Source organism: Chrysoperla carnea, chromosome 1, assembly GCF_905475395.1.
Source record: "Chrysoperla carnea chromosome 1, inChrCarn1.1, whole genome shotgun sequence".
NCBI classification, from domain to species: domain Eukaryota; kingdom Metazoa; phylum Arthropoda; class Insecta; order Neuroptera; family Chrysopidae; genus Chrysoperla; species Chrysoperla carnea.
Window position 1 is genome coordinate 7,010,837 of NC_058337.1, and position 27,079 is coordinate 7,037,915.

The 27,079-nt window shown below is 29.9% G+C and overlaps 1 protein-coding gene across 1 annotated transcript in view; it reads left to right on the forward strand.

Moving 5' to 3' along the window:
- Positions 1-27,079, forward strand: part of LOC123290922 (potassium channel subfamily K member 18) — a 64,660-nt gene that overhangs the window by 931 nt on the left and 36,650 nt on the right. The gene's annotated exons all lie outside the window — the stretch shown is intronic.

Sequence of the window (27,079 nt, forward strand, 5' to 3'; positions counted from 1 at the left end):
CGCCATTTATGGTGAATCGCAAAAAATGATAAGAATAAAATCTCTCTATTTTTCCGAGAAGAATCCAAATCAAGTCAGAAATAGCGGTTTGCCAGATTCAAATCAAAGAGCAGAGGAAGCACACAGAATTAGGTCGAACTTGGGGTTCATATTCCCAAAAGAAGGGTAGGGGGTAGAAGACATTTTGAGTAAAGTTGAATAGGCATCGATTTTCATGCGTTTTAGTGTAAGTTGGATTGGTTACGACTTTGTCCAATATTCTTCAACTGAAATCCATCGTTAATCATGCTTTCTGACAAGAAAGATCTTGTGAGACATATTACGACGAACTAAATATAATTTTTACAAGTAAAAAGTTAATACTGGATTTGATAAATTTACAATTTAAGTAATTCAACTTTTGTTTCTGTCAAAATTAGATCTAGTTCGACCTAATTCTGTATGTTTTCCCTGCTCTGTATGTTTTTATGGAAGATTTGGATTCTTCATGGAAAAATAGGGAGATTTTATTCTTATCATTTTTTGCGAATCGTCATAAATGGCGCTGCGATCGAAGGAAGTAAAGAAATAATCAAAAAATATTCTCCTCCGCGATTACAGCGTTCTGCGAAAGATAATGTTTAGAACAAAATCTTCGCATTTTTTCATAAAGATTCTGAATCTGCAATAAAAAATAGGGATTTTCAATTTAGTTTTAAAAGTTACAACCCCCTATCCCTAATAGGGAGGGTAGGAATTTTTGGTATTGTTGGATAGAGTTTCGAAAAATATTAGATACCTGTTTTTTTAATTTTTTTTTTACAACTCTTCGAAATAATAGAGTGGTACGGGTGTTCCGGGACACCCGGTATTATAATTATAGTACCTATATAACTAGGAAATGGCATTTTTGATCAAAAGCTCTTACAGCCACAAAACCTTTTAATGGATAGATATATAACTATAATGTATGTGTAGCTTTGATGACTCGTAGCTTAAAAACTACTCGGTAAGAGTTTTGTATGAGTAAGAGTTTTTGATCAGAACGATCTGAAAAACAATTTGGTGGGTGGTTTGAAAAAGTTGCTATGAAAGCCATTTTCCTGGTCATATACTAAAACTATAATATATTCGTTTTGATTGCTCGTAGCTCGAAAACTATTCGTTAAAAATTTTGGTGGCCGTAAAGTTAGAGTGGGTTAGAAAAAGTTTCACAGAAAGCCATTTTCCTATCTAATTTTGTAGGGTCCTTTATCTTATAAGATTGAAAAATGATCGAATTAACCTCACGATTTAGTAAAAAACATCTGCTATAAAAACTATTTTAAAGTAAAAAAAGCCCAAAGGGATTCTTTCCATAATTAATTCGTTTTCGAGTTATATACGTTAACGATGGTTATGGTATTCATATATTTTATACTCCATATAATCAACGTAAAAATTATACGCATACAATAGTCTAGTAGATTTTGGTAAAAAATACTAAAGTTATAAACAATTTAATAACAAAACAAGTGAAAACAAACAATTGACTGAGTTAATTGTTGAAATACCATGCATAGTCAGTGTTGATTTCTTTATCACATAACACATACAAACATGTAACACATACATAACTGATAATCAAGTATAGTACATATTATAAAATTGCCGCCTAATTGGCGCCCTCACTGGTAAACAGTAATGTTTACAAAAAAATGTTTCAAACAAAAGTTGTTTAATTTTTGATAAGGAACATTTTTTACATTTAAACTTTTGTTCTATCTCTAACGGTTTACAAGATGGGTCCTACGGACGCAAGACCCAATTGATCTATGATGCTCATTTACGAACTTGACCTCACTTTTTACGTCCTGAGTACGCTGTAAAAATTTCAGCTCGATATCTCTTTTCGTTTTTGAGTTATCGTGTCCACAGACGGACGGACGGACGGACAACCGGAAATGGACTAATTAGGTGATTTTATGAACACCTATCACAAAATTTTTTTCCTAGCATCATTATTTTTAAGCGTTACAAACTTGGGACTAAACTTAATATTCTATGTATATTTCATATATACATGGTATAAAAACAGAGGGAGTTTCTTTTCTGCAAATATCTGGGAAACTATTATAGTCGCATCAATGAATGTTTTTACTTGGGAGTCCTCAATAACAGCTCCGATTTTGATTTTTTTTTTCAAAATGATTCTTTATATTATTTAAAATCAGAAACATTTCAGAAGGAGGGAATAATCTGGAGGGGGGAAAGGCAATGTACCGATTGATATACCAACGCCCAGTCTAAACTGCTAATGATAGAAGTTCGAAATTTCAAGAGGGTATTGATTTTCTACTTTGAGTGTCACTTAAGATTTAATTTTTCGAAATTCGTCCCCTAAAATGTTGAAATAGGGGATGAAAGTTTGTATGAAAATATATACAAATGAATATTTGCAAAAGACCAAATCGCCTAATCTTTTTTGTTATTAAATTGTTTATAAATTTTGTAATTTTTACCACAACCTCTTCATTTGTGTTTTAAAATTTTCTAAACATTATTCCGAATCAAATGACACCTTGTTCATATTTTTCCGAGAACTAGATGCGTCTCATAATGATGCTTGTTGATTTGACTACAATACTTATGTTTAAAATTTCTTTTATTAATTTTATCAAGTAGATGCTAGTATCGTTACATGTCAAAGTTTATTTGCTTCGTATAAATGATCAAAAAAGTTTTTTTTAAACTTTGAGATGCTACCTCTGAGATCATTTAACAATAGTCGATTCAAAGTAAAGTATTTATACCAAATTTCCTAACAAAAGTCAGAAAACTAAACTCTTTTGTTTTGCATTAAAAGTTGAGTTTTCTCTTACGGATGCATGTTATTATTGTTATTGATCTCGATTTACCGTGTCATTCAATTTAAGTTTACTGTGTTTGTTAGTGCAATTAAGTAAGGATTTTCTTTTTTTTATTGTTAATGTTTCTATTAAATAATTAATTATTTGTGATTCATATTTGCTGTCATTAAATTTATCAAAGCTTTTTGTCCATGTGCCCTTTTTTGTCCGGTAAAATTTTTTGTAGCAGGTAAAAGTTCAAGTATTAGTGAGCATAGGTAAGAAAAAAAGTGGCACAGAAGCCACAAAAAAAAAAAGAAGAAAATGAAATAATTGGGTTTGAAAACGAATATGACTAAACAAATTTTTTATTATTGTCAAATAAAAGATACTTCGGCATCTAAATAGTCTTTTAAAGAGCATAACAATTCCTTCATTATATTTTAGGAAAATTGGTATAAATACTCCACTGTGCGATCCCTTGACTTCAATCTAACATGTTTTTTTTTTATACTCTTTATTCTAAGCTACTAAAAAAAAATTAATTTGTGATTTGGGAATTTATTATTTTTAAATCCATCCTGCGGCTTGCCTAAAATCTATATAAAAATAATTTTGAATTGCGCAAACTCGAAAATTTAAATTTATACACGTGCAGACAATAATTTCGTTTGACATTTCTCTGATAGATAACAAAAACATTTAATATAATATGTTTAAATTAAATTTCGATATTTCCCCAATTTCCTAGATAAGATTAATTTTTGTATTATATAAATACGTATTTACTGCCATGTAGTCATCATTAGTATGAATAAGGCAACCGTAATAACTCTTAAAGGGTATTATTCATTCAATTCAATGCTGTAACATATCTAGATACAAATAATATGATAAGAATAAATATCTAGATAAAGTTTCCATGTCAACAATTGTTATTGTACCGTATTGTATGAGAAATAAATGTTCTGTATTAATTATTTTATTATAAATGTTTCAAATTAGCAAATAAACATTTTAAGTATGATGATAGATGACAGATAACGTCTTTTATAAGTAGGATTTGTAAAATTTAATTTAAAATTGAAGTGGTCAAAACATTCCCATCGTTAACAATTCATTCCTAAATAGTTATTTTCAGTTCGTTTTCGCCTCAACGTATCCACCTTCGCATTCCATACATGTAATTGTTCTTTTAAAATATAATTTAAATACACTCTTACATATCTCGAGATCGATTTTTTGAAACCTTTCGCTTATTATACCATGTATATATGAAACTAGCTGTTACCCGCCCGCTTTGCGTGGCGTAAAATATACCCGCTTTGCTGGGCAACATCCCCACTTGCACCCCTCCCTCCACATTTCCTTGCGTTGGATAACAGTTTTGTAATGTACACGTCATGCTCTTTTATTTGATACCCCACTTAGGTATATTTGTAAATATTCGATATTTCCTTCCCACTTTCTCGCTACAACTTTCTACTCTCCGAAGGTAAAAAAAATTTCTAAATGTAATTTAAAACATTCTGACCAAGTTTTGAACTATTAAAAGCCATAATTTAAAAATATGAATTTTTTAGTCATGAACACCCCCGCAACCCCTCTTGTGGGTGGAATTTCGTAAAATCCGTTCTTAGCTGACCTCTACTTGGCAAAAGAAATATTCCTGCCAAATTTCAAGTCTCTAGGTCTTATAGTTCCAGAGATATCGTGATGAGTGACTATCTATCTATATCTATAGAAAGTCTCCTATATATATAAGATATACATAGTATATTAAGTTTAGTCCCAAGTTTGTAACGCTTAAAAATAATGATGCTAGGAAAAAAATTTTGTCATAGGTGTTCATAAAATCCCCTAATTAGTCCATTTCCGGTTGTCCGTCCGTCCGTCTGTGGACACGATAACTCAAAAACGAAAAAAGATATCGAGCTGAAATTTTTACAGCGTACTCAGGACGTAAAAAGTGAGGTCAAGTTCGTAAATGAGCATCATAGGTCAATTGGGTCTTGGGTCCGTAGGACCCATCTTGTAAACCGTTAAAGATAGAACAAAAGTTTAAATGTAAAAAATGTTCCTTATCAAAAATTAAACAACTTTTGTTTGAAACATTTTTTAAATATCATAACCTGTTATGAGGATGGTATGTTATTTAGTGTATTTTTAATTATTAAAAACTCTCTTAATTGAATGGTAAGATTCCCAAATTTTTGTTTTATACAATAATATATTTCGTGAACTATAACATACTCAAAATTCGGATCCTTATCTACTAATTTATTTTTTCTATTATTGCCGAGGGACCTTCCTTAAGTTTAGTATGCCATTTCATAATGAATATACTTACGTCTTACCCCAGAGCAACGCTTGTAAATTTTTGAATTTTTATAAATCAAAATAATGGGTCTGTTCGGCCGCATGACCTAAATCAAATTTAAACATTAATGGCATAAAATTATCTTTCCAATAAAGCCAGTTTCATTGCCATAAAAAATATTTCTCTCTGTTTTATTTTGATATAAAGTTGTAAACCCTCTAAAAAAAACACCTTTACAAGACTGAAACTTTCTGATCTTATTATTATTACCACTTTACAAAATGAAATCGAAACATGAAGTATACAGTACTTGGAAAAACTAGATAAAGTACAAATTATTTTCTTTAAAACTTTCGAGATCTTATCGCGAAACACTTCACGTTGTATAGTGAGATCAGACACTCGAACAGCACGCTTAGACGCACTAGCATTAAACCTAATTTTTAATTGGTGAACTCAGCTACTTAAAACATCCAATACCAAATTTTTCAAAGATATCTAGCTCAGAATGGTGGAGCTAAATAAAAACCCTGATAATGTATGTGCAAACTAATAAGCGAGGTTTCCGGATAAGAATGGAATGCACGATTCAGTAATCAATTAAGAAATAATATAATAGAAAGCTGTATAAATAACAAGTGAAAACAAACAATTGACTGAGTTAATTGTTGAAATACCATGCATAGTCAGTGTTGATTTCTTTATCACATAACACATACAAACATGTGACACATACATAACTGATAATCAAGTATAGTACATATTATAAAATTTCCGCCTAATTGGCGCCCTCACGAGTAAACAGTGATGTTTACGAAAAAATGTTTCAAACAAAAGTTGTTTAATTTTTGATAAGGAACATTTTTTTCATTTAAACTTTTGTTCTATCTCTAACGGTTTACAAGATGGGTCCTACGGACCCAAGACCCAATTGACCTATGATGCTCATTTACGAACTTGATCTCACTTTTTACGTCCTGAGTACGCTGTAAAAATTTCAGCTCGATATCTTTTTTCATTTTTGAGTTATCGTGTCCACAGACGGACGGACGGACAATCGGAAATGGACTAATTAGGTGATTTTATGAACACCTATGACAAAATTTTTTTCCTAGCATCATTATTTTTAAGCGTTCAAACTTGGGACTAAACTTAATATACTATGTATATTTCATATATACATGGTATAAAAATCACTCAAGAGATGAAAATAAAGTATTGAAATCGAATTATAGTTTAAACTATAAATATTTTAACCCAAATAACACAAATTCATACTTATTGTTAGATATACCCATCGATAAAATAAAACCGATCAAGTGCGAAATAAAAAGGGAACGTCAAGGGGGGTGTAACTTGACAACAATCTGATGCAATCTCATTGTAGAAACGGTGCCATCCATATGATGTATAGAAGAGATAATAGTCTCTTTCAAAAAATTTTTTGAGAAGATAGATTCTTTTTCATTTGATTGAATGGCCAGCTGATTTTGGAAGCTAGAAAGTCGAAAAAAAACAAATTTACCAAAATCAATTAAAAGGCAGGGGCCATAATTGTGTTGGTAGTTTAAACTTTTCTAATTTTTAACCTTAGGTTCGATTTATCATTTAAACGTTAGTTCTACTCTTTTTTTATCATTTAAACCGTTTTGAAGGATCTTTTATTAATCTATCGTTCTTTAGAAAGTCCTACCTCTATATTTAGCTATAACATGTATTCGACTATTTGAATTATTAATTCTCAAATGATATTTACGAAGTTTTAAAAAAAAAACCGACAAATGTTTAGGGTACGGAACCCTAATCACGCACTTGAAACATAGCTAAGAACAGTCCATTAAATTACATGTTTCCTTACTGCTCTCTCCAAACTGAACCGATTTTGATTATCATCGCCTCTTTTCTAGTTGTTTCAGGTACGGAACTCTAACTCGCACTTGAGACATAACTAAGAAAGAACGCTCTCTGTTAAATTACCTTTCAAACAAAAAAAGATAAAACAAAATCGATTCATCCGTTTAGGAGCTACGATGCCACAGTTAGGCACTCATAGCGGTCAAACTTATAACACGCCTCTTCGGGGGTTAACAATCGAGAGCACAATTTTTTAAGAGGTAAACTTTTTCATTTATTTTTATTATTTTTCATTCACTATCTCAGATTTCCGAGCTTTTGATGTTTTTAACACTCCAGGATCTGCACTAATTCCCCAATCCAACCGATCTTTTAATAATATATTTCCTTCATCAAAGAAAATTATAATATAGTTTCTGAATAATAATTACATTATCATCAATTTGACTCGGATAAAATGCCAGGTTTAAATTATGTTTGAAGATATGTATTTTAATTTTTAAGAATTGTCATTCAGTGAACTGTAGTGATCAGAAATCAAGAAGAATCGTGCGATAATCGATTCTAGTTGAGTGGGTTTTAATCAATATGATCATATCCCAATATCATCATTTACTACAGTGTGGATCAGTTAAGACCCTACTGAAGACATTTTGTACACAATATTATGTATGTACTTATATAAAATGTTTCAACATAGTACTAGCGAGATAATACTAACATAAAGAAAATTTTATTTCCTTTTTGTTAAACAATGCCTTTTTTTAATAATTTTTTTCAGCTAAATTGTGTTCATTGCTTTGTTTTTACTGACGCTTTAAGAAAATTTATTTTTTATTCATAATTTTAGCTAGAAATATTCGAAAGATTAAACTTTTGTATTAAATCTATCTGATAAAACGTTTTAGTTTGAAGTGTTCACGTGTTTTAAATCTCCGAAAAAAGGAATGCTATACTTTTGAACACTTTGTTCGCTATGTTTATGTGGCATTGTAGTTAATTATCGGTGTATTATCACTATACTAGAGTGATACCCACCCGCTTCGCTGGGTTTAAAAGTAAAGATTGATAAAGATTACTCTCGCTTATCTCTTTTCTATAACACTCGAAATAATGGTAATAATTGTTTTACACAGGTAAAAATATATGTATGATTTTCTATTTTTTTTAATGTATAATAGTCAATAGTAATTATTCATTGAGAATATCAGATAAGATGGCCGTGAAATATTTTATATTGACTATTTTTACAGAAATCTGTAATTTATGGTAATGTCAAATTAATTTTTATTTTTTTATTAATATATCTTTATAAATTATATTTCATGTGTTATTCTGAAGTATGAGCTATGCTGTACAGTTTCATTAAAAACCATACGCTAGTTTTAGCGTGAACGCGTAACAAACAAACAAACAAACATGTTTACTTTTGCATTTATAATATATAGAGATGATTAAGATTTTGTATAATCCAATGGTTTTATTTTCTCTTGGTCCGTATAAAAACTTTTTTTAGTTCATAGTGAGGAAATCAATAACGACAATTCGGGCTGTTACTAAACTTATAGAAATATAAACCACTAAACTAGAGGACAATATTAACCGTTTAATCAAACACTCTTCTTTCTGTCAGAAGCAGAGTGTACCGAGAGAGGGCAGGGTAGGGCAGTTGCCCCACTCTGGATCTGTACTTTCCATACTTTCAGTGTTTATGCCAAAACACTGTTGAATTTTCGAAATTTTTTAGCCAAAAGCTTAATACACCCATGTAATAGTTTAACAATAACTCGCTTCCGGACAATTGTGTATGTACATGATTTATCCTTTCAAACTACCTTCAAACCATTATGAGAACTAAACAGAGCAAATTGGCGATAAATGCAGTTTTATCTTTTTTTGGATTTTTAAGATTTGTGAGTGGATTCTTAAGATATGGCCTATAGATATCTTCTTTAACATCTTTACCTATGATTTCACCCATAAAATGAGTATTTCCTTAATATCTGAGTCGAAAATAGACCAAATATGAGAATTTCATTTGTTTCGAAAAAATTGCCAATTTTTGGAGAGCTGTATCTCAGTAAGTATTAAAGAGGTGGTTTTGATCTCAAATTGTAGCCAATTTTAAAAACTTATAGAAAATATTTTCTAAAAAAACGCATAGTTTTGGACTTATACTGAGAAAACTTAAAAAAAGGGGACAAAAATCTGGCCGCCATCTAATGAAATTCATTCTATCAAAAAGGGCGGCGCATCGAACGGGGCCTAGGGCGGTAGCAAGCCTAAATCCGTCACTGCTAACATCCATTTAAAAAAGTTGTATCGCGTACGTGTGGACCGCAAGGGTTACAAGCTTGAAATGTTCTATACTTATATATATAATATAACCTATCTTCTTTACCTAAAAAGGGTTTTTCATATAAAATAGATATTTTATGTTATTTATGAAAGAATATTTTATGGCAATTTGTGTGATATATGATATCTGCTAAATGTACCCTCAGCCCTCAGCTACACTAGTTGTACAATGAAACTAAATATCTAAAAGGAAAAAAATTAATGTAATTACCTGTGAGGGTGCAACTTAGAAAGACAAAAAATAATCCAGAAAATACTTGCGAACTTTTCGAAATTTTTAAAAGTATTTTGGCACTCTCACGGGTAAAAAGGGATGTTTAGAAAAAAATATTTCAAACAAAAGTTTTTCATAAGGAACATTTTCTACATTTAAACTTTCGTTCTATCTCTAATGGTTTCAAGGCGGGTCCAACGGACACAAGACCTTGACCTATGTTGCTCACTTACCAACTCAGCCTAACCACACAGACAGACCGGACAGACAACCGGAAATGGACTAATTAGGTGATTTTATGAACATCTGTAACAAAATTTTGTTGGTAGCATCAATATTTTTAAGCGTTATAAATTTGGGACTAAACTTTGTATATCTTGATATGTATACATGATATAAAAAGATGATTTAGTAGCCAATCCAATATGTGCTTACATACATTGCATTTGGTTTAATTAGGATATTTATACTTACTTTCAATAGTCTCTATTATCTTTAACTTCTGTTAATTTACTTTCACAAATCATTTTTTTAATGAGAAAACATAAGATTTTGACAATATATACAAATGACAAATTATACAAATATTTGTTTGTATCCCGTCTGTATGTAATCATGATAACTCAAAAACAAAAAAAGTTTAAAATTCGTTTTAAAGCGTATATACATATTCCAGAAAACAAACAAAAAATTCTAGAAAAAATTTCGCCGATTTTTGGGTAAACATAACTGTTTATTCGTGAGGGCGTTATTTATACGTTACATAAATTATGAGCGTGTTTGTTTGTTTATAGCATATATTATATCCACTGAGAAAGTGAGAACAAAGATTCTCTTATTACTTTGTGTGTAAGAGTGGCTTACTTACATAACGTAAATAAAGAAACAATTGCGTAATCAAGAAAGTCCGTGTTCAAGTATCCAACTCACTCGATCAACTGATATAGTTTGGAAATACATTAATGAAATCTTTCAATCATATTACATTACAAATTGAAAACTATGTGACGGAGGTGACATGAAGAAAACTGTCGTCAAATATTTTCATATTTTTTAAGCAAGTAAAATTCGTTGTAAATATTATGTTTCTTTTCATTTATTTATTTTTTTCTTTTCTTTTCTGTAATGATATTATTTGAATAAACAATGACCTTAGGTTATTTTTAATAAAATTCGAGAAGAAAATATGACTAAAAATAAGTATTTTTAGTATAATGAAGTTTGTTTTTAGAAAATATTGTAGCAATTCATTAAAAATATATTCATGAAAAACATTATTATTTAAAAAAAATACAAACATATATTACAAACAAGTGAAAACAAACAATTGACTGAGTTAATTGTTGAAATACCATGTATAGTCAGTGTTGATTTCTTTATCACATTACACATACAAACATGTGACACATACATAACTGATATTCAAGTATAGTACATATTATAAAATTTTCGCCTAATTATCGCCCTCACGGGTAAACAGTGATGTTTACGAAAAAATGTTTCAAACAAAAGTTTTTTAATTTTTGATAAGGAACATTTTTTACATTTAAACTTTTGTTCTATCTCTAAGGGTTTACAAGATGGGTCCTACGGACCCAAGACCCAATTGACCTACGATGCTCATTTACGAACTTGACCTCACATTTTACGTCCTGAGTACGCTGTAAAAATTTCAGCTCGATATCTTTTTTTGTTTTTGAGTTATCGTGCCAACAGACGGACGGACGGACGGACGGACAACCGAAAATGGACTAATTAGGTGATTTTATGAACACCTATGAAAAAATTTTTTTCCTAGCATCATTATTTTTAAGCGTTACAAACTTGGGACTAAACTTAATATACTATGTATATTTCATATATGCATGGTATAAAAATATAGTGAGAAAATTGGAAATTAACTAAACAGAAGAAAACGAATTTTTAGTGATCAATCATCAGGAATTTGGGTAGGTGACTGATATAAAATTAGCCACATTACCCAAAAAATGTAAAAGTAGACTTGCAGCCATAATAAAATTTGATAGTTAAATTAAAATTGATTAAAAAATGAACAAATTATGAGCATTCAAAGATTTTTGCCACTCTCTTGAAAAATACAGTTTTATATATCCGAGTATATACAGGGTAAATCCACATATATGGTACATTAAGTATTTTAAGGCGGTCAATTTAATTTAATTTAGTATTTTCATTGGATGTACATATATCCAATAGTAGGAGATTTTTGTAAATAATAAAAAATAATAACAATTAGTCCGGAGCCATGGCTTATAAATATTCGGGATCATCTAATCTTTGAGACTGCATGTATGCTCTTTATGTCTAGTCGACTAATTCTGATATGAGAAAATTTTTGGTTCTTGCCTGGAAAAGTTATTACGTTTGAAAGTTTACCTAGTCACAGTAGATTTTTGCAAAAATATCAAAATAAAACTACTTGTTTCAAAAGTTTTTTGAATCTAAACATTAAAAGTAGAAGAAAAAAACTAGACTCGTACTTTTTTGTAAATAAAGGTATTTCATCTTGTATAATTTTTATTTTTATTATAATTTTACGAGTAACAAAAATAATAATACTTTCAGGTCTATTGATTTCAAGGAACATTGCAATAATGTATGCGTTTTAAAAAAGCTCACTACTTTTATCCAAACAGGCAATCAGGCATATAACACGCTTGCATTTATATCGGAAATGATTAAGAAAATATAGGGATATACAAGCTCTTAATTATCCGACGTCTAACAGTCACAACAAATTTTTTCAACTTACTATTTTAATTTATACATTTTTATTAAACGATACAAAAAATTCAACCGTGAAGGACTAAATTGTCTGTAATAATAACTTTTTTGTATTTGAAGAATCCCAACAAGTAAAATATTTTTCCCGGAAAAGTGTTCTTTTTCCTCAAAAATTAATATTTAATGAAAAGCGATTAAAAGAAAAAAACATTTGCTTATGCCCAACAAAAAAACACATTTACAATACTACCTGTTTGATGTAATTTCATAGTGTGACGTATACTAATAACCCGATCATCTTAGTCAAAATAAATGGGCAACCTAGGAATCAAACGGAATAAAACGGAATAAGCTGAATTTTTGTACAAACCTTTATTTTGATAGTACAAATGTTGTCTCAAAAGTCACATATGGTCACGCGTGTGCGTCCTTAGATATTCAAGGTCAAAGGACTCGAAAATCAGTTTTTTGTGAATATCTCGTTTGCTTTGCCTTCAATCGTATTAACATTTATTATAAAAGTTGTATGGGATAAAATTTTGTCGGAAACTTTTTTTTTTTGTAAGTTGAACTGTTTTTAAAATAGAGGGCGCCGAAGATTGTACGCTCAGCTTAACGTATTTCAGTACTGGGTTAATATTTATAAATATAAGGTATTAAATAAATAATTATGGGAAAAAACCGCATAATAGGCAGGGTCAATCATGAATCCCAGTCTATTATGCGGTTTTTTGTTCCATAATTATTCATTAAATAGTACTTAAATAATTATTTAATATCTCATATTAATAAATAGTGACCCAGCACTGTATGTTAAGCTGAAAGCTCCATCTTCTGCCCCTTCTATTTCAAAAACGGTTCAACATACATAAAAAAGTTTCATACAAAAATTGTAGAAAATTTTATCTTCTACAACTTTAATACGATTAAAGGCAAAAGAAACGATATTTTCACAAAAAAACTAATTTTCGCGACCTTTGACCTTGAATATCTAAGGATGCGTGACCATATGTGACTTTTGAGACAACATTTGAATATCAAAATAAAGGTTTGTACAAAAATTCAGCTTATTCCGTTAGATTCCGAGGTGAAACCCTAAGATGATTGGAGTATAAAGTTTAATTTAAAGGTAGGATATAATTTTCTTCCTATTGAAAGTAATTTTAAGTACAGAACATGAAGTAAACATGTATAATTGCAAATACAAGTATGTATGTACTTCATAGACATTGAATTAATTAGCACAATGTAATATTTGATTTACCTACTTGCTGTAATTTATTTTGCTGTTTAAATATTAACCTCTTTATTTGAATAATAAAGTAAAACTTTTTTGATGTGTGCATCTAAAATTACTCCTGTACTAGTTTATTAAAAATCTAAATTAAAATAATAAGTGTGTATTCGCCACGTTTACAATCTTTTTTCTGTATACAGTACTAGCTTCGCCCGCATTTTTATCCTTGTAAATACCTGGCTAAGTTCATTAAAAAATTAATAATAAAATAATGTGAACATTTTTTTTATTGCTTAATATATATACAACGTTTATTTAATCAATTCCTCTTAAGGATGTATGAGCATGACAACAATGTTTGATTTAAAGGCTCAAAATTTGTTTGTAGGTAGTCTTTTACTCAAAGAATATGTGGTTAAAATTTCAGCTTAGGTATCCGTGCAAATTTTTAAGAAAAAAGTCTTTAAAAATCGATATAAAATACATTGGCTCTTATGGAGGAATCTCAAAAACGACATATTTTGGAAGTTTTTGATAATTTTCATTTGGAATGAATGAAAACAAATTTAAAAAAAAACTTTTTAATAGAAAGTAAACATATTAGCAATGAATTAGAAAAGAAAAAAACTAAGTGTCACCGTCCATATAAGGGATGTAAGAGCAGGGTAGATTAAGGATTGAAATTATTTTTATCTTATTTTCAACTTTGATGATGAATTTTGTTATGACTTCATGAATGTAGACGAAAAATAAGAATAAAATTTTTCGATATGTGTCTTGGTTTTCGAAATATCGAAAGCTAAATAATTAAACAAAATTTTCAATTTTCGATATTTTGAAAATTAAGCCAGATATCGAAAAATTTTATTCTTACTTTTCGTCTTATATCGTCAAGTAATAATATAAATTTATCATCAAAATTGAAAATATCTATTTTTAAATTTGTGCCCCCACTACCATGCTCATACATCCTTAAGAATAAAACAAAACAGAATAATATTATAGGATGCTTCTGTATACTTTATTAGATGTTCTTCCATCCGGTGCAAATATATATAGATTGAAGGTAACGTATAAAATGGAAAAGGCAATAAATTGTATCTTTCACCCTTTTTTTTTGAAATGTCAAAAAGAAAATGATTGTCAGTCATGGGGACTGTCGATGGAAGTGAAAACTTAAAACTTTAGAATAACTGGCCTTCGGTACTTGGCCTGGCCTTCAGAATTCTGCCTTCGGCCTGGCCTCCTATCTTCGGTTGGAGCCTTCGGCAGTGCAGCTTGCAACGCTCGCATATAGCTCTGATAAATATCTATTCACAATACCTGGATAATAATAAATAATACCTCAATACTATTCAAATAGCTGTTCACAATTCTAGATAAATATGGTGGGATCGCAAATAAATACATTTGAATGGTAAGATGTAATGTAATAGAAGCTCAATTACAAATACCGATGACAAGTTCCATGATTTTAGTTCTGCCAAAAAGTGCTCAACGTGCCAAAAGAAGTTTTCACTTCAATAAATTTGTTTAGAAACATATTAATTTACTTACTACTTATTAATTATTGTATTATTATACTTTACTCAGCTAAAATATATGCGCAGTTTTCCATTTTTTAAGTGTAAAATAGTCATAATTCGTTGAGTATGTCAGAAAAGATGTCCATGAATTGTTTGACTATTTTTACAGAAATCTGTAATTTATGGTAATGTCAGATGAAATTTAATTTTTACAATTTATTTTCTTTAAATATATCTTTATAAATTATAGCTTATGAGTTATTCTGATGTATGAGCTATATTATTGTTAAGTTTCATTCAAATACATTCATTAGTTTTTGCGTGAACGACTAACAAACAAACAAACAAACATCCTTACTTTCACATTTATAATATTTATAATAATATAATTATATACGGGTATAGGAATAAAGGGATACAGGAATTTCTGCTGTGAGCGAATACACCAATTCTTATATTAAAAACAGTTGGGTTTTGCACAAATGATTTATTAAAAGATGACGTTGCTTCAGATGATCACCATAATATATACAGTGTGTTCACGGATAGAGGTAAATGTACTTCTAAATTTTCTTATTTTGTATTTAAAGAAATAAAGTCATTCTTTATAGAAATTTTTGGTTATACTGAAAAGTATGTAGGTATATTTAAAACTTCAAAATAATGTACAGGGTAGCAAAAAATTTGGAATCACTATCTTCCTTCCTTTTTATAAGTTGACAAAATGTTACTAAGAGAAGTGGCTCGCAATTAACAATTATGAATCTTCAAAATATCAAGCAATTTTGTATAAATTTCCAGAATGAGCAAAATTTTTTATAAAGAATGACTTTTTTCTTAAGGTAGTTCCTCCGCGACAGTCCAGTCAAAAAGTTTTGGACTAATACTATCATTCAGTGCATTAACTGTGCTATGACTATTATACATATACCATATATTATTTTCACAAGACTGTAGTTACACACTAATTTATCTCCTATACGTATACAGACACACACTATGATATATACGTTTACCATTAGTTTCTATATCCTCTAAACAATAAAACATCGCTAAAACGAGTTATTTATTTAAGTTTTTTATCGAAACTATATGGTAAATAATTTTTATTTTTTTTTATATATTTTCTAAATATAGTATTCTACATTATATTAGTTTTTCATAGAGATGGTGAACGTCATTCATTGATAAATAAATATAATATTTGTAAATTTGTGTATTTTTATACGCTTCTCCCATGTACACGTACAAATTGCGTCACTTTTAATTGCTAATATCTCATGTATGGCATGGTAAATCATCTTCTAATTTTAACAGCATGTGTATTATGAATTAAATATTTTATATTCTGAGTTTTGAGAAATTCTTGGAATATCACTTTCGTGTAGGTACTACCTTAAAATGAAAAATAAGAAAATTTACAAGTATTGTTGTTGTTTACATTAATCATGTACACGATATTTACATCATGGTCTATTCGACTATATTTTGATGTAATATGTTACATACAGGCGTAAACTAAATATTGACAAATATCTTGTCTAGTAATCTTAATTAAAGAGAATTGAAAAAAATACACTCGAACCAGGACTCGAACCCGGACTTATTGGATTCATGTCAAGCGCCCTACCAATTAGGCTAAATATCGTGTACATGATTAAATGTAAACAGCAACAATAAGTAAATCATCCTTATATAAAACGTTATGTTTCTTGGCTTGTTCTTTTCTATAACAACGTATTGTTTGTTTTTTGATAGCAATTTTGTAAAATTTAACGTTTGGCCTCGGTACATTAATTGGATTACACCCGATTTATTTTTACTTGAGTGTAGGTGAATTATTTAAAATTTTCAATTTAAGAAAATATTTGAAAAATTACATATTTAAAAAAAAATGCATGTTGATTTTCTCAAAATATTTGTTTGATGTTGATTATGTGATTCTTAACATAATAATGATATGTAGTAGACACATCATAAATGTAGTTGTTTAAGTTTTTGATTACCATCACAATATATAATAATATGTATTAGATATTTATAAAATATCAATTTTATTGGATCAATGCCCATTACATGTCAAAAGGATTAATGATTTATCTGTTCATGTATTTATTTTGTAATGGATGTACAATGTATTTGTTTATTTATGTTAATTGAAATGTAACTAATTTTTATTAACTCTTTCGGTATACACATTCTTCACCGTATCGAGATGGGTATGTCTTGGCCGCTGCCCCCCTCCCCTGGATCTGTTCTTGTACCATTGATTTAGTAGTCTATAAGCTTAGATCATATATTTAAATTCTCAGTGGGATAGTTATTGTAATGGGTCCGATTTTGCAAATTGAAAATTTAGACATATCTCCACGTTTCAAAGTCTTTAGAGTCGAATAGTATGGTTTTTAAAAGGATATCCGTGCCCTCCCCTGAATCTGTACTTGTACCATTGATTTAGTACTCTAAGCTTAGATCATACATTTAACTTCTCAGTGGGATAGTTATTGTAATGAGTCCGATTTTGCAAATTGAAAATTCAGACATATCTCCACGTTTCAAGGTCTTTAGAGTCGAATAGTATGGTTTTTAAAAGGATATCCGTGATGCACATGTATGTATGTATGTATGTTCGGATTCAATTTTCGCATGTCTCGAGAACAAATGATGATATTGACATGGGACCAGTTTCATTTAACGCATAATTATGCAATTTAGACCTGATTAGGTTTTGAGCAAAATCGGTTAAGCCGTTTTTTGTACCGAATGAAAAATTGTATAATTGTCACTATTTTTTTCAGCATGTTTATAAAGATTAAAGATGCATGTTCAATTTCTCAAACTTACGTAACAATTTTTTTCTGTGGATAATTTAAAAAAAAAAAAAAAATTATGAGGATTTATTTTACCAATATTGATTTGGACATAAAGTCTAAGAAAAGAGTCTTGAAAACCACCTAATAATAGTTTGGACATAGAGTGTAAAACATTTGCACTCACCCACGACTCGTGTGATGATTATAACTTTCGTACTCATTTTAAAGGAGCACAAGCGTCAGCTCATGTATATTTATACTCCATAAGAAAAACAAAATTTTGCACACTAGCTGTATCAACCGATATACTACAAATTAAAAAAAAAACCGACTTCTAACTAATGTGTCACTAAAAAATAATCATCGAAATCGGTTGGCGTGATACTGAATTATTCGTTAATTTGTCGAGCACACTTAATGCAAATTTCAGACTTATTTGGTTTTCTCGTGGATGCCATTGTCAAAACTGGACCAAAATGAAATAGGACCACACGGGAACCACCAGCTTTCGAAAATTCTGAGGTAACAAGAATTTAAAAAACAAATGAAAACAAACAATTATTACTTGTCACTTATTACTCTATCACATTACACATACATACATGTCACACATATATAACTGATATTCCCATATAATACATACCATACAATTTGCGCATAATTTGCGCTCTCATGGATAAACAGTGATGTTTACGAAAAAATGTTTCTTTTAAACTTTTGTTCTATCTCTAACGGTTTACAAGATGGGTCCTACGGACCCAAGACCCAATTGACCTATGTTGCTCAATTACGAACTCGACCTCACTTGGAGCTCACACCCTGAGAACCTCACTCGACCTCACACCCTGAGAACGCTATAAAAATTTCAGCTTGATATCTCTTTTCGTTTTTTAGTAATCGTGATGACAGACGGACAAACGACAGACGACAGGCAGACAAACAAACAGAAATGAACTAATTAGGTGATTTTATGAACACCTATATAAAAATTTTCAATAGTTTTAAGGTTTACAAACTTGGGACTAAACTTAATATACCTTGGTATATTTCATATACATGGTAGACAAACAATCGAATTGAGACCCTTCTCCTTTTTTGAAACCGGTTAAAAATGCATTCTTATCATGTTTGAAAACAATGTTAATACAATCTACACAACAAGTATATACCCATCTACGTTAACCAATATTATTTTGAAAACTAATTAATTCTCACATCGAAATTGAATTTCTTAACCACTCACTGTAAATTAGTTTGCAATCAAGTTTAATTTCATTTTACCTCAGCTATTTTCACATTATACGATATTATGAACTGTAACAAAGCATCTTACCGCAATTTAAAAAAAAAAATAAACATTTTCTTCGTTAAGAGTTTTCCTATAAACTTTGCATAGTTATTAACTACGTAGAGGCCACGAAACCACGAAGACGCAAAGCAAAACAATAATTTACAAAAGACAAATACTCATAACATTTTCCGTTTGACAAATAGTAGAGTAAAATTACGCCTTGTGTATGGATTAAAAGTTCGGGCAGCGAAACTTTGGGGTTTTTCTTTTCACATCAAAATAAGTACTTTTTGAAATTTTTTACTTTCCCGGAGTGGTGCAACATGTCTAACCAACAAAATGGCGTCGAAAATGGGATTTTTTTCGAAAATTTTATCATTTTTATTTTATATTCGCAAGAGGAGACATCGGTGCATATCCAAATTTGGCAGGTTTGTAGTCAATGTTAAGAACTACTCCTCATATTTTTGGTGAGGTTTCGTCCCTTCCTTTCCCAGTTATATTTACATGTATACAACATATGGTAAAACAGTTCATTTGACTGTAACTTAAAAAATATTTGATTGATTTAAATGAAACTAATATCAATAGTAGGTTTTATTACCCAAAACTTTAGATGTTTTTTTATAAATATAGCCCTTTTTACAACATCCGCCCCTCCCCCTTCCGCTTTCATATTTTTTGCAAATTCAAAATTTTTATGACGTATAAAAGGGTTTTCAGTCATTCAAACATTCAGTTGTTGGATATTTTACCAAACATTTGTAACCCCTCTATCGATCCTATCTTGCTGAGTTCGCCCTGTGACGAATTATTTTGTAAATTGACTACTTTTTTAGGTAGTACGCTAAGTCTAACGGGATAACACACGATTTCTGGCATTAACTTAAACAAACCTTATCTCTAAAATTAAGCTCGAAAAGTTTAGTTCTTAGTTTTGTCTTCGCCTGTTAAATTTTTCAGATATAAATCAAAGATAATTTGTACGAAAGGCTAGGTTTAATAACAAACAACACAACTAACAAGCAACAATAGCAAGATTCGTAACACGTAATGATAGGACCTGTAATTATGTGTATTATTATAGTATCTATAATGATATTCATATAATAGTAATGATTTACCTTTGATAATAATTCTCACAAATTATTGTTAATTAGAATGATGTTATTATGTTAGCTTATGAAAGGATAATTATTACCTTCTTCTAAACACAGGTATAACAATTATTATCAAGGATACACTACTCAAAATAGGTACCAATTAAGGAATAATTGTAGGCGCTGGATGGAGTTGAGTGTACAATATATCAGAACAGCATTTTGCCAATTCATTCCTGTTCAGAAAAGCTTATTGGACAATCCTACTAAGGAAGAGACTCTATCTACCGATTGCAATTGGAATCTTTTTATACGTCACTTTATAGACGTAAAATATTATACAGATGTACGGTTTCGCCATAATTATGATTGTTAATTATATGTTATTTATTAACCGACTTCAAACCAAAAAAAAGGAGGTTCTCAATTCGACTGTATTTTTTGTTTGTTTTTATGTTTGTTACCTCAGAACTTTTGACTGGGTCAACTGATTTTGATGATTCTTTATCTATTTGAGCTGGTGTTTCCCGTGTGGTGTTTCCCGTGTGGTCCCATTTCATTTTGGTCTAGTTCTGACAACGGCATCCATGAGAAAACCATAAAAGTCTTAAATTTGCATTCAGTAAGCACGACAAGAGGACGAATAACTCAATATCACGTCAACCGATTTCGATGATTCTTTATCTATTTGAAAGCTGGTGCTTCCCGTGTGGTCCCATTTCATTTTGGTCTAGTTCTGACAACGGCATCCATGAGAAAACCAAAAAAGTCTTAAATTTGCATTCATTATGCACGACAAGAGGACAAATAACTCAATATCACGTCAACCGATTTCGATGATTCTTTTTTAGTGAAAATTACAAAGGGATCATATACTAAGATCGTAAGGGGGGGTAGTGAGAGAAATTAAATTCGTAATCCTTGCCCTCTAAAATCTTTATAATCAATATTTTATCAATAGTAATTCTTGAAAATCTTATTATAAAGAAGGAGGTTGAAATGATGATGTTGATGTAGCCTTTCTTTTCCGAAATTTAAGTCATTTCCTCAAAGCTTATATAGTAAATTCGATCTGCTGGGCATAGACAGCTAACTGTCTCACTTGTCCAATTGGGCCCCAAAGTGAGGTGTATTTCATCTTTACATCTTTTATTGGGCGACCATGTCTTCTTGTACTGTCTCTTGGATACTATAAAGTTTGCTCTACCTACTTATTTTTATTGCATCACAGCATATGGATCCTTCGAATGAGCATAAATATTAATGAGAACTAGCAAATTTTTTATTTTTAACTCCATTCTCATCGCTCACAAAATAAATGACTAATAAATAAATTGAATGTCTCGATTCAGAAAAATCGTATCAAGGTAAAACATGCGGCAAATGAAAGATAAAACAATAAAGAAAATTTTAAGTATTAGTTGACCTCAATCCGAAAATCCGATCCGTCTCAATTGCTAATTAATTAATTTTTTTTAACTTCCCGGGTAAAAAAAATTATATATAATTATATATAATATCATATATAATTATATATAGAAAATGGCCTTATATAATTATATATGAATCATATAAAGTTATATATAATTATATATAATTAAAAAAAATTCCTCCCCAGCGGGGAATCGAACCCTGGTCTCCCGCGTCATAGGCGGTTATTCTAACCACTATACTACTTTTGTTTACCAATTTTTTTGCCACCATCGTAATCAGCGCATTTTTATGTAAAATGAGTCAATAAACTGGTCTCTTTTAATTTCTGCCGTAAAAAATTAGTTTACTCTACTGGCGTACTCGGCATTTGGATATTATCATGTCAACCTTTATGAAATATTATTTGTAAATTTTACGCTAAACATATAAAGATTTAATTAACTATCACAAACATTTGTGAGATTATTTAAACAATTTTCACAAATATTTGTATATTTACACAAGCAGTAAAGGGAATTTGTTTCTTTATTATCCAAATAATAGTAATAAAATACAAAAGGCATTTTATTACTATTAAGAAAATAGTAGGGACTTACATGGTGTTTATGCTTTTAAAAACATCTGGGTCAAATAGGCGACATTACTTCTAGACCATATGTTAGTATTATTATTTACTACAACTATAATGAAAATGTTTTAATTTCATACAGTAATGGGGAAAATTCGGCAATCCTAAAATTATTTTCAAACAGATTTGAATAAATATTAATTGAAACAAGTGAAAACAAACAATTGACTGAGTTAATTGTTGAAATACCATGCATAGTCAGTGTTGATTTCTTTATCACATTACACATACAAACATGTGACACATACATAACTGATAATCAAGTATAGTACATATTTCAAAATTTCCGCCTAATTAGCGCCCTCACGGGTAAACAGTGATGTTTACGAAAAAATGTTTCAAAAAAGTTGTTTAATTTTTGATAAGGAACATTTTTTAAATTTAAACTTTTGTTCTATCTCTAACGGTTTACAAGATGGGTCTTACGGACCGAAGACCCAATTGACCTATGATGCTCATTTACGAACTTGACCTCACTTTTTACGTCCTGAGTACGCTGTAAAAATTTCAGCTTGATATCTTTTTTCGTTTTTGAGTTATCGTGTCCACAGACGGACGGACGGACAACCGGAAATGGACTAATTAGGTGATTCTATGAACACCTATACCAAAATTTTGTTGGTAGCATCAAAATTTTTAAGCGTTAAAAACTTGGAACGAAACTTAATATACTATGTATATTTCATATATACATGGTATAACTACATGTATTATATACGAGTATAACATTTAATAGTTCATTTTCCTAGGTTTTCAAATACAGGTGTAGGTACATCATCGAAATCACGTTGTTTTTCATACCTACCATCAAATTTCAACAAAAAAAACTACGAATTACATACACAAGATATTTGATAATGAATTTAATCCACACAATGCAGAAGGCGTGTATATGATGTTTATGAATAAAACTATATAATTACACCCATGAATATACAGGGTGAACCATTTTAATATATGATGGGGCACAATACATTTTTAGCGAACTTTTGCCTTTTCTTTTAAGACTAAGATAAGGATAGAGATTAAGATAGCTTAAGTCAAAAGTCAAAAAAAAAGCAAGCAGTTTTCCAGTGAAAATTTGTAATTTATTGATAAGATTCCGTGGAAACAAAATCACGTGGAAACCTTACGCGGAAACAAAAGCAAGCATAGATAAGAAAAAACTGGATCAGAAGCAAAAAATATAAAAAAAAAAAGAAAATGAAATATTTTTGTTTTAAGATGAATATGACAAAAAAAATTGCAATGCAAAGTTACTTTAAATTCAATAAACGAGCTGGCATAATTTTTATGCCGTATAGAATTAAAGATGATACCCAGTGGTGGATTTAATCCTAGGCCCGTGAGGCCCGGGCCTAGGGCGGCAGAATTTGAAAGGCGGCAAAATTTATGAAATGCCAAAATTTTAGAGTCACAAAAAAGTAAAGACAATCAATTATAAAAATTGGTTCAGAATAGTTTTTATAAAAAATTTTCGATAGAAAATATTATAATGAAATTCATTAATCTACTTCTCCAATCTGTGTGGGTAAGATTTTTAATTTTTTAAACGATCAATGAGATTCTTTATCGAGTAATGTTCTTTACTTTCTGTTCCTTTAGTGAGATTAATCTCACGTGTATGAAGCTTTTTGAAATTATTTAATCCAAATGACTTGAAATTATTTAATCCAAAAATTATATTTCAATAAATTAAGTTACTTTAAAATAAAAAACTGAATCAAAATTAATGAAATTCATTCTATCAAAAAGGGCGGCGCATCGAACGGGGCCTAGGGCGGCAGCAAGCCTAAATCCGTCACTGATGATACCCGTTAAGATATTGTGTTTATTAATAATACTCATAGATAAATAATATTAGATATCACAACAAGATTATATATATTTGTCTGAATTATGTAGGGTAGGCAGTGTCTTACTATCTATATGTAATGCACGCCACTGCTTGCTTATACCAATCAGTATATTTTTTATTATTTCCCTTAATCGAATAAATTGATCATTATTAATTTGTGTGTTGTAACAAAACTAAACCAATTATTACTGATAATTAAGTATTAAAGACATTCTATTATAGGTACTAATGATCGGCCCACATCATTTATTTGATCAAATACAAATCACAATTTCACATAGAATATCTTAAATAATTCTACCATAATTATTGTTCATAGAAATTATTTAACCTCACTAAATAGATTCATGATTAATTTGATGATGAAATTTCTAATGATGCTAACGATAATGACCATCAGGACGGTTAAGGTACTGGCGTTAAAAAATATGTTCATCAATTTTTATTTGATGATATTAATTGTTAGACAATATTAATTTCCTAAATATACTTCAGACTATAGAGAATTTGTTTCTGCATTAAATTACAGGAGTTATTATACCATGTATATATGAAATATACATAGTATATTAAGTTTAGTCCCAAATTTGTAACGCTTAAAAATAATGATGCTAGGAAAAAAATTTTGTCATAGGTGTTCACTAAATCACCTAATTAGTCCATTTCCGGTTGTCCGCCCGTCCGTCCGTCTGTGGACACGATAACTCAAAAACGAAAAAAGATATCGAGCTGAAATTTTTACAGCGTACTCAGGACGAAAAAAGTGAGGTCAAGTTCGTAAATGAGCATCATAGGTCAATTGGGTCTTGGGTTCGTAGGACCCATCTTGTAAACCGTTAGAGATAGAACAAAAGTTTAAATGTAAAAAATATTCCTTATCAAAAAAACAACTTTTGTTTGAAACATTTTTTCGTAAACATCATTGTTTACCCGTGAGGGCGCCAATTAGGCGAAAATTTTATAATATGTACTATACTTGATTGTCAGTTATGTATGTGTTACATGTTTGTATGTGTAATGTGATAAAGAAATCAACACTGACTATGCATGGTATTTCAACAATTAACTCAGTCAATTGTTTGTTTTCACTTGTTTTTTATTAATACTGCATTCGGTGGTTGCCACATTCAACGCGTTATAACTTCATAAATATTAATTTTAGAAAAAAAAGTTAAGGGTAAAGGTTTAAGGAAATTTGTAGATATAAAAGTTAACCTATTATCATTTTATGGTTTAAACAAATATTGGAAGAGATATTGGTCAAATAGTCAATGAGTAAATCGTCATAGTTAAGTCATAAACGGTTAGTGATACAAAAAAAAAAATTATTTCACAAAAAAGGTAGGTAATTTAATTATCTACAATAAAAGTGATTACCATTTTTGGTCTAAAGTGCACGGTTATGGAGATATAGCCTAAAACGATTTTCCTTAAAATGGAGGCACTTCCCCCGCCTATTTTTGTAAGGACTTTGTGCATTTACATTCAGTACGTGATACTGAACCTAGTGAAATAAAAAAATAACTCCTGTAATTTTGTGCATTATGGACAACAATAACTATCTTCTATTCGTTGTGTGCGTAGTCATGGTAGGGACAATAAAATCGATGCCAGCGCTTCCAGTGAAAAATTTTGGCGTTAAAGGGGGCTGTTATGACTAATTTGCAGTTCTTTACATGTTAATGTTATAGAAATGTCAAATTTAAATTATTGAAAAACACGAATTAATTAAACTTAATGCATTAAAAATTGTGAAAATAAAAAATCGAATTGCACAAATATTATTTTTCAAATGTAAATTAAGTATCATAATCATTTATTTAAATTTGTAAGACAAAAATATTAAATTTTCAATGTAAATCTTAAATGCAATCCACGCAATTATATATGCATCCATACAATTCTATAATTAAAGTAGTGTATCGTTACCATGGAAACGAAACTCACGCACGGAGCGAATATAATCTGTAGTAATATACAAGGTATTTTTTAGCAACTTTGCATTTTCAAGAAAATGAAAGCAATTTAAAAACATTCTCAATTATTTGGTGTTTAAAAAAATACTCCTTCACATTCTACAAATTCTCTTAAAAACCAACAGTTCTCGCATAAAAATCAATGAAAATACTTGTTATTTTTTGCACAGGTTACATAAAATATGCATTAAGCAAATATTTTTTCAGGTAAAAGGTATCTTCTCATACCATGTAGGTTATATATGAAATATATTAAAGTTTAGTCCCAAGTTTGTAACGCTTAAAAATATTTATGCTACCAACTAAATGTTGGTATAGGTGTTCATAAAATCACTTAATTAGTCCATTTCCGGTTGTCCGCCTGTCCGTCTGTCTGTAATCACGATAACTCAAAAACCAAAAAAGTTATCAAACTGAAACTTTTGTAGCGTGCTCAGGACATAAAAAGTGAAGCTAAGTTCGTAAATGAGTAACATAGCTCAATTGGGTCTTGGGTCGGTAGGATCCATCTTGTAAACCGTTAAGACTTTTGTTTGAAACATTTTTTCATAAACGTCACAGTTTTCCCGTGAAGGCACAAATTAGGACAAAACTTTGGTGTCTATTTTTTCGAAAATCATAAAATATAGGGACTTCAAAATTTGCAGATTGTTTCAACTCGTGGTCTTGTGAAATATTCTCAAAAATACAAGAAAAATTCTAGGAAATAATCGAATGTTTTCGAAATTTTCCAAAACGAAATAAATGGCGGCTCATTACATTGATTTTTTAAACTCTTCTAAATTCTTTTAAAAAAAAGTGAAAGTAAACAATTGACTGAGTTAATTGTAGAAATGCCCTATAGAAAAAGAATATCAATGTTAGCATTATTTTTTTATAAAATTAGAAGAGTTAAAAAACTAACACAACTATGGCAGC